Raw genomic sequence first — 9,110 nt, 5'->3', positions numbered from 1 at the left:
AGGTTTCCACATCTAACAAAAAGTGGCATCAAGCAAACAATGGTGGCATCTAGCAATTACAGAGTACAGGAACTCTACCTAGTGAATCCTAAGTGAGGGGGCCATGCTTACAAGATTAGAATAGAGCTCCACGCCTCCAACGAACAGAGCTCAACGCTGCACTGTCTCTGTCCTAAAAGCTATACATCAGAATTCAGAAGTTCAGAATAGAGCTCCACGCCTCCACCGAACAGAGCTGTACATCGAACTCGAAGAAAACTAGGAAGCAAGGAAGGGATACCTTTGCTCTTGGCCTCTTGCTCTGCTGTCTGCTATGTGTTGCGGCTCGCCGGACGCCGGGTAGCCTGCCGCCTCGCCGAGGTCGCCGCCTCGTCGGACAGGGCAGCAGCCCGCAGCACCGCAGCGGCGCAACCTGATGCCGCAGAAGGGGGTCGAAGGGGACGGAGCTGGCCGGCAGGGTAGGCGGCGGGCTGCGCTTAGGGTTCGTCCAAGTCAGGGGAACGGGCTGCGGGTGGCTGGCCAGTTCGTGTTTGTCCAGACTCGAAGTAGACGCACAGGCAGGCCGCAGGCAGATGAGGCAAGCAACGAACGAGATGGGCCTCACGCCCCAGGCAGCCTTCGTTGTTCTACAGTATATTTGCTACAGTGTACGAGCGAGATGGGCCTCACGCCCCAGGCAGCCGCCTGGGCTGCCTGAGGCCTGTCTCCGCCCATGCTAATAGCCACCATAGTTCCTAGGATTTCGTACATAAAATGGCTGTCCACCTTGTACGACCATAAGCTGCAAACATTTTCATATTTCATAGAGAGAGAAAAAGTTAAAACTTGAAACATTTTTGGGAATCTAAAATAAAATAAAATAAAGGAACAACATGAAAACGACATTTTTTCCCGAAATCAAGAAAAAAATAATGAAAATGCAAAACATTTTCTGAGAAGGAGGAACAAAAACTGAAAGCGCGAAGATTTTTCAAATTTACGAACAAATTTTCAAGACGTGAACAGTTTTTTGAATTCCCCAGAACATTTTTGGAATTTGGGGTCAAATTTTGAAAAACATGACCATTTTGATGATGTGAACAAATTTGGAAAGAGGGAACATTTTTTAAAAATTCTCATTTTTTTGAATTGGTGACCAAAAGTTAACAAATGTGAACATTTTTTGAATTCCGCGAACATTTTTGAATTTGCGAACAAAAGTTAAAAATAGGAGCATTTCATGAATTTACGAACAAATTTTGATATCCAAAACATTTTCTGGAAATGTGATGTTTTTTAATTGGTGAACAAAAATTGAAAACAAGAACAATTCTTGAAATTCAGAACAAAATTTTGAAACGGAAGACAATTTTGAATAATTGAAACAATTTTGAATAATTCAAACAATTTTGTAAAATGCTTTTTTCAGTATACGTGAACAAAAAAAAATGAAGGCATTTTTCTATAGCTTCGAACATTTTTCTAAAACACAAACTTTTTTGTAAAACACGAACAATTTTTGAAACGCAAACATTTTTTCAAACACACAAACATTGAGTAATTATTTAAGATGTCTAAAACGCAAATTTTTAGTAAATTTTTGTACGTAAGATTCTTTTCAAAAAGGCACACAAAAATTTGAGAACAAACAAATTTTGAATTTACAAAACATTTTTTGAAAGAACTGTTTTTAAAAGCATGAACATTTTTTGAATGTCGAGAACAATTTTTGAAACGAAGAACATATTTGGAAGCGCGAACAATTTTTGAATCTTGAGAACAAATTTTGAAATGGAGAACAATTTTGAAAAATCCCGAACAAATTCCGTGGCTTGAATTCTTTTTGAATACGTGAACAAAAAGTTTAAATCTGGTGAATTTTGAAAGTTTTGAACTTTTTGTGTAACGAGAACAATTTTTGAATTTTGAGAACATTTTTTTGCAAACTAAACATTTTCTATAAACACGAGTTTTTTTTAGTATTTCAAAAAAAAGATAAGAACAGATATGAAAAAAAAACCAAAGAAAGAAAATGTGTTCAAAAGAGAAATTAACCTGAAAAGGAAAACAAAAAGGAAACAAAAAATAACGAAAAAGAAAAGAAAAAAGAACCAGAAAAAGGAAGAAGAAAAAAACAGAAAGATTAGAAAAAAGAAAAAAAAGGGCAAAATAAGAAACTGGTTCAGGAACCTTCTAGATGGTTCCCAAAACAAGTAAGAACCGGCTGGGAACGCTCTAGAAGGTTCGCAAAACCGGAACTTCTACGGACGCTACATATGGGCTGGCCCAAAATCGCTCGTTGGTCGCATCTGTGCGATTCGTCGACAGTTTGACGCAGTATGCGTCCAATAGGTTTTTCCGCCGCACAGGGGACATGCATGTGTGGTGGGCCAAATTTCAAAGCGGGGTTGCTAAAGGGGCCATGAGCAACGGATCCTTCTTATTATAAGGCCATCTTCAGCCCATCCCCCATAATTTAATTTCGTATATAACCCTTTAATTCTTCAGCTTTTGGAATTAAATTTTTGTCCATCTAACCTATCATCCTGATTCTCAAAAAAATAACAAAAAAATCTAACCCAACATCCAAAACTTAATTCCGATCAAATTATATTTGGCTCACATAACTCATCAAACACTTACAGTACACGTACACGCATGGCCCACAAACATGATAGTCACACGTACTCCGTTATTTTATAATGTATATTTTATTGGGAAACTCATTGGAGCATCCGGGTGCTAAACACCCCTATATAAAAATAGTATTTTTTATAAATATCAGGAAATTTTTCTGAAATTTTAGGGTATGAAACCTGGGTGCCCATTGTATACCCGTGTGCATTTTTGTGAGGAATGGCTGCCCGTGTAATCCCTGGCGTAGGAATTACGGTCTGACATATGTTATATCTAGTTTCTTTTTACACATACGATTTTGTATTTTTTTACTTACATTACCACGGGCACCCATTCCCTATGAAACTGAACATGGGGTACAACGGGGAACCCAGATTTCATTTCCCAAATTTTATTTTATTTTTCAAATTTCCTAATATGTTTTTAGTACTATATTTATATAGGGGTGTGTGACACCCGAGAGTCACAAATCCTCTTCCATAGTTTATTAGGGTTCATTAGAGTTGAAGTAAAACTATGGAAACAAAAACCTATAATATGTGGCCCCTATGAGTGATTATTCAAGACCCAAAGACTGCTCGGTATCAGGGGCCCGCCAAAAAAATTTGTCAATTGACACACCATATGTGAGGGGGGGGGGGGGGGGGGGGGCTTACCCCTCCCCCCCGCCTCTCCTTCAAGGGAACATGGCGGCTAGGGTTTCTGCCTCCCGCCAGCAACGCCGCCGATCTGCTTCATCTCATGTGGTTTTAGGGCCATGGTGTGTGGAGGATCCCGACCCTTCACCGGTGGGAGAGCTCTGTTTTTGTACGTTTCTTTGAGTTTTGCTAGGATTTGTGTCCTATTCAGGAAGACGAGAAGGTGACGACTCCCCGAAAATGGAATAAGATTCTCCTTGCCTAGCCCTTTGTAACTGTGATGCGTCTAGCATCATCGGACGACATGTGGAGGCGTGTCTCTAGCAGACCTCGCAGGATTCAGCGGTGGTTGTCTTTGGTGGATCCACTCGGATCCGGTATTCGTTCGCCTATGTCAGTGTGTCTTCAGGTTGGATCCTTTCAATCTACGCTTTTCTTCATCCGGGACGGTTGCTGTTTTGGTAGGCTAGTCCTATGGGGCTTAGCACGACAACTTCCCCAACTGTCTACTACTCTACTACGACAAGTTTTGCCCGGCACAGCGCACCTTCGGCTCGCTCTAGTGCTTGTAGTCATCGCTAGGTGGTCTACGAATCTACATGTAATTTCTATTATTTCTGGTATTTGTTGTGTCATGGTTGATAATGAATAGATTGGAAGTTTTCTCGCAAAAAAGAAAGATGGAGCTGAAGTCAGCGGCATGACCTCCTGATGGTCCTCTACTGCCTTTGGAACTAGTGTAGTTTGTTTACTCCTTTCATGCTTGAAACTAAAGAACCTGAAACATGTAAAGTGTTTCGTTTGAGTAATTGAACGGGGGAGCCGATTTCGGCTTCCGCTGATCTAAAAAGACACCCAACAACCGCAAAGAATGGAACATATTGCCACTAATAAAAAGTTCCAAGGAGCATACTAGATAGATAGACATGGAAACTGATAAGGCAGGGCAAATTTGCATAGTTTGCATCAAGGACCATACATAGGTAGAGAGGGAAACAGAACCCAACTGACCACCACCACAGGTTATAGGGTAAGCTAAATATCGGTTGATAGCACCAGGCACCAAGCCGCAAATTCGACAAACCAAAATAAGGCCGCAAGTGGCAACAGTCCACTTCTCCCCAGAGGCTTAAGGTTGGCTGACCTCGGCTTCCGAAAACGGGTCGTGGAAAGAGAAATCTGCCCTGGTTTTGAAGTTCCAGGGATAACCCCCCGCAGGCCCCTTGTTCACAAGCACAAACTGGTAGCTGGATTGGGACACCATCCTTCGGAAGCTGTGCCTCACCTTGCCTACCGCCTCCTCCTTCGAGAACGGCGTGAAGCGTGGATTGGCCATTATGACGAACGCGGCCCTCAGCGTGCGCGCGGTCCGGAAGAACTCCAGGAAGCCAACCTCGCCCGGGTCCCCTATGAACTCGCGGAGGCTCATCGTGTGGATGCGCGAGGCGACGTTTTCGATGGGGCCAGACTCCTCCCAGAAGCTGCGGGTGAGGTGGTTACCAGCAGCAGGTTGATCGCATCTTTTACTCTGTGAAAATAGATTCGATCGGTCAGCAGTTGGGAGAGCATCTGAGGAAGGTGAATGCAGGAAGCCTCAGATTATTTATATGTTGTCGGAGAAATGACAAAGTAATATTTCTATGCGTTAAACTAGCACAAAGCACCAAGTAGGCTACTGGAACTGAGAAACAAATGTGCTGGTATTATGTAGATATAACTATAACAAATTAGAAAGTGAGACAGAAAATTTCAGTCAACCGTGGAGGTCTTAACAAGGTGAGTGGTATACTGTACCAGGCTTCCAAGAACCTGTAGGAACCAAATGTGCTAGATTATTATGTGAAGTTTGATCGGCTTGAGCCTTGAAATAAGCATTGCACCCACTTGTATCATCCACTTTCCGCAGCACAAATACTGCTAGCTAGTAGGAACACAATTTGGTACGAGTCGTAATACCATGCACACACCTCCAAATACATCGTAGGCAGCAAATGTGCCAGTATACTATGTGTAAGTTTGATCAGTTTGAACTTCGAAATAAGCATTGCATGCAACTTGCAGCATCCACGATTCCACAGCACAAATACTGCTAACTAGTAATGAACACAATGGGACAAACTAGAGAAAATCAAGAGGAAAAACAATAGAAATCAAAGAAAATGGCATTGTATGCTGTGACAAGACAAAATGTCGTAACATAAACAGATGAACATGCAATCCCAATCATTATAATTGCATATTCTAGTCAGCGTGCGTAGGATGACCTGATAGGTGAGAATAAATTGTAATGTCTGACTTATTTTTAGCTATATTGGTCAAGAATAAGAATGTATATGATAATTGGTCAGGTATGCCTAGTCATATTAACGCCGTTGTCATCATCTTATTCTGTTATTCACTGGCAAATTACTCAGCCAAGCATGCATAACACAATACATGGCTCACATTTCATAGTAGAAGAAAATAGAGAGACCATAAAGAACTCTAATGATAATTTATTTGACAGATATACGCAAATAAGTGAAAACACTGCAAGCAACAAAATCTACTGAAAGATGGAACACAATTTTCAATTAACGTGTAGAGGAAATTGTTAAGAAATTAACCAGCGCAAGAACAAGTTGAGGGAAATAGATCCCTAGTTTCCATTAGCTATCTGGAAAGAAAAGGTTAGAAAAGAAAATTGTATTATGAAAGTCCCTTTTTTGTGAGCAAATGGGGCATTTGCAGCTAAGATTCAAAATCTAAATACTGTAAGTATATACTTGTCCATAATAAAATGCCGGATCCGATTTGTAGGAGAAAAGATGGGTGAAGTACCAGAATGCACTAACTACTAAATAGCCTAGTAGTGCAGACTGCAGAGGGAAAAAAAAGAATGATGTATGCTCTAAACAAAGATGTGCTGAGCATAATCCATCGACAGTAAATTAAGATATATGCGATGCTGCAAACTTCAGTCCAGAATGGAGGACTTTAGTCTTAACAACAATTTGCCAGATATGTTCTTTAATATGAACTTTCAGATGTGAGCTACAACAGCCTCTTTCTGTAATAAATCAGTCAGGATAAGTTCCTAAGATCCTCATATGACCAAACCAGCTTACTAGCATCCATACAGCTATTATGGCATACCAATACCGGAACAGCCTCAAGAAATGTCGACATGGATGTGCTAGTTTACTATGTGTAGCTTTCATAAGTCAGAAATAAGCATTGCATGCCTCATGTCTGTTACTCTGTTACAGTAGCATATGCAGCACTAGAAAGAAAATATGGACATACCTACAGAAGCAAAACACTATAAATCAAGATACCGGCATAATAATCATTGTGCAGCAAGAAAACTTTGTTACCAAATGTCACAACATAAACAAACCAGCATGAAACCCTTCATAAGTCGAACTGGGTATTTCGGTGTAGGTACGTAAATTTTGGAGAAGACCTATAATTGGTCAAATGTAAATTGGCCAAGTATGAATAGCCATCCAGCTGGTGTTCTCTCCACCTTACCTTCACGCATGGACAAAATTACTTAAACTAGCTTGCATCACTATAATCATTCACATTACAGTGGATTAAACCAAAAAGACAATATAATTTAGCTATGACAATGACAGGCTAGAAGCAAATAACAGGCAAGACATCCATAGAAATGTAAGCAGAACGTGAATTGGTGACAAATACCACAATATGCAGTCTCTCCGCGTTGGGAAAGCATCTGAGGAAGGTGGGCACCATCTTGACGTCGTCGCGAACCCCGAAACGCACATTCAAGCTCAGAATTTTCACGGTTCTGAGCATGGTACTTGTGCTTGGCTTTATCCCATACTGAAATTTTCCCAATTCAAGAAGAACATCACACAATTAATTGTGTCATTGGCTGGACATATTTGCCAACTGAACAAACCGATATACTGGAGATGGGAGATGTACCATGATGACGGTTTCTCCGACCTCTAGGACCTGTCCTCGCTCTATGTATCCCAAAGTGTACAGCTTGGGGGCATCTCCAATCCTGACTCTGCTGTGGAAGGGACCGCGACCGACTCTGCCCGAGAGGATGAGCCGCTCGAGGCAAGGAGCCTTTACCATGGCGATGTCCTCCTTAGCGGAGCCGCATATTTGCACGCAGCGCAGGCTCTGGCTGACGAGGTGGAGGCGCAGCTCCACGCGGCATCCCTCGATGTTGAGGATCTCCAGCTTAGGGCTCCTGGCGACGAGGGACTCGACGGCGTCGCGCTCCATTTCGACGCTGCATATGCCGAGCTCGACAAGGTGGGGAAACGAGGCACCACGCAGGACGTCCGTGCTCGGTAACTTCCAGAGGCCGATGTAGAGGCTGGTGAGGGTGGTGACGCTGAAGAGTGCGGCGGGGAGGGGCACGTCTTGCGGCCACGGGCGGTTGACGAGGACGAGGTCCTGGACGCCCTTGGCGGCGAGGAGCTGGACCCAGCGCGCAACCCGGGCGCGGCTCATGTGGCTGCAGACGAGGTCGACGCAGCGAAAGGGCCCTGGGTGCGCTTCCAGGATGCGGGAGACGGCGGCGATGACGGACGGCGAGGTGGCGGGTGTGGGCGGCCAGCCGTGGCCGTCGGGGAGGAGGTGCGCGTCGCTGAGGACGAGGGGCGTGGAGCTCCAGAGCGCGCGCCAGCAGGAGGAGAGCACGGCGGTGCGCGCGCCGTACTTGGCGGGGAGGCGGGCGACGATGTTTCGCAGGAGCTCGTCGGGGAGGCGGCTGATGCGGTCGACGCCGTCGGAGGAGGCGGCGTGGGCGGCGAGCCGGCCGTTGTCGGGGAAGGGCGGGCGGGGGACGAGGGTGTAGATGTATGTCAGCAGATGCTCCATGAACATGTCCAGCTCGTGCGGGTCACAGCCGCTGCGCCGCACCGCGGCCGCCGTCGCGGGGATCGACGTTGGTGAACGGTCTCGGGTCGGCCATGGCCGGACGGCGGCGCCGGCGAGGGTTTGCGGGTTCGGCGAGCGGGGGAGTGAGTGTGGAGTGTGCGCCGTGCTTTTTATAGAGGGACGGCAGTAGTTTGTGTGGTGGACTGGGCCTGGAGAATGTTGTTACTTGGTTGGGCCAAAGCCCGACACAGGTTGCTCACGAGCCCACGAGTCAGTCCCCTTACTTATTTGTTTCTTTTTTCCACAGTTGCTGAGAAACAAAATTGTTTCTTTTTTCCCACGTATAATTATTTTCAACATGTCCTCGCTCGGAGGTGCCAGTACCTGTGTGTGCTTGTTTTCCTTAGTTGCATTTAACAGTTTGCAATCATTTATCTGCTATTGATTCGGTGACAGACGCTCTCAGTGGATCTCATCGACTCGCCGCGCCAGCATTTGCTTTGTTGCAAGCATCCCACGCTCTCCCACCATAGCGACAACATAATAATCATTTTTTTCGTCTTCATAAGAATAGCTTGCACTACTTCCATGGTCGTGGTTAGATGTGCAAGTTCCTACCGGACATGCTCTAACATACTTGCAATGGAGAAAGGTATGAGCACCATCTTCATTCAGCAGTCATCGTGGTGGCGGACGGCCCGTGGCGGTGGCGTGGTCGTCATTCCCCATTTTTCCGGAGAATTGCCTCTTCCGGAGCAAATATGGGCTGCTGGGTGGTTGGGGGAAACCAAATATTAGGAATGAAAGAATATATGGATGGGCCCGATAGGTCTTAATTCTCAGTTTCCTTCATGTTTAACTTTTGAAGTATGGGCTAGAGATGGGCGTTTCCTATTTCCTATTTAGCGCTGCAGGCGCCCGTTAGTATGCATTTTCACGAACGGGCGCCCAGGCCCCAGCGCTGGCCCCCCAACTACCTTTTGGTTCTAAAAAATTGTTCATCTTCGT

At 44.7% G+C, this 9,110-nt stretch overlaps 1 pseudogene; it reads right to left on the bottom strand.

Annotated features, from left to right (window-relative positions):
• Positions 1-4,207: 4,207 nt before the first annotated feature.
• Positions 4,208-8,196, bottom strand: LOC125541340 (annotated as a pseudogene).
• Positions 8,197-9,110: the final 914 nt, after the last annotated feature.

Source organism: Triticum urartu, chromosome 2 (genome assembly GCF_003073215.2).
Source record: "Triticum urartu cultivar G1812 chromosome 2, Tu2.1, whole genome shotgun sequence".
Lineage (NCBI taxonomy): Eukaryota > Viridiplantae > Streptophyta > Magnoliopsida > Poales > Poaceae > Triticum > Triticum urartu.
Note: the sequence above shows the minus strand (reverse complement) of the source record. Positions and strands in the feature narration are given on the sequence as shown.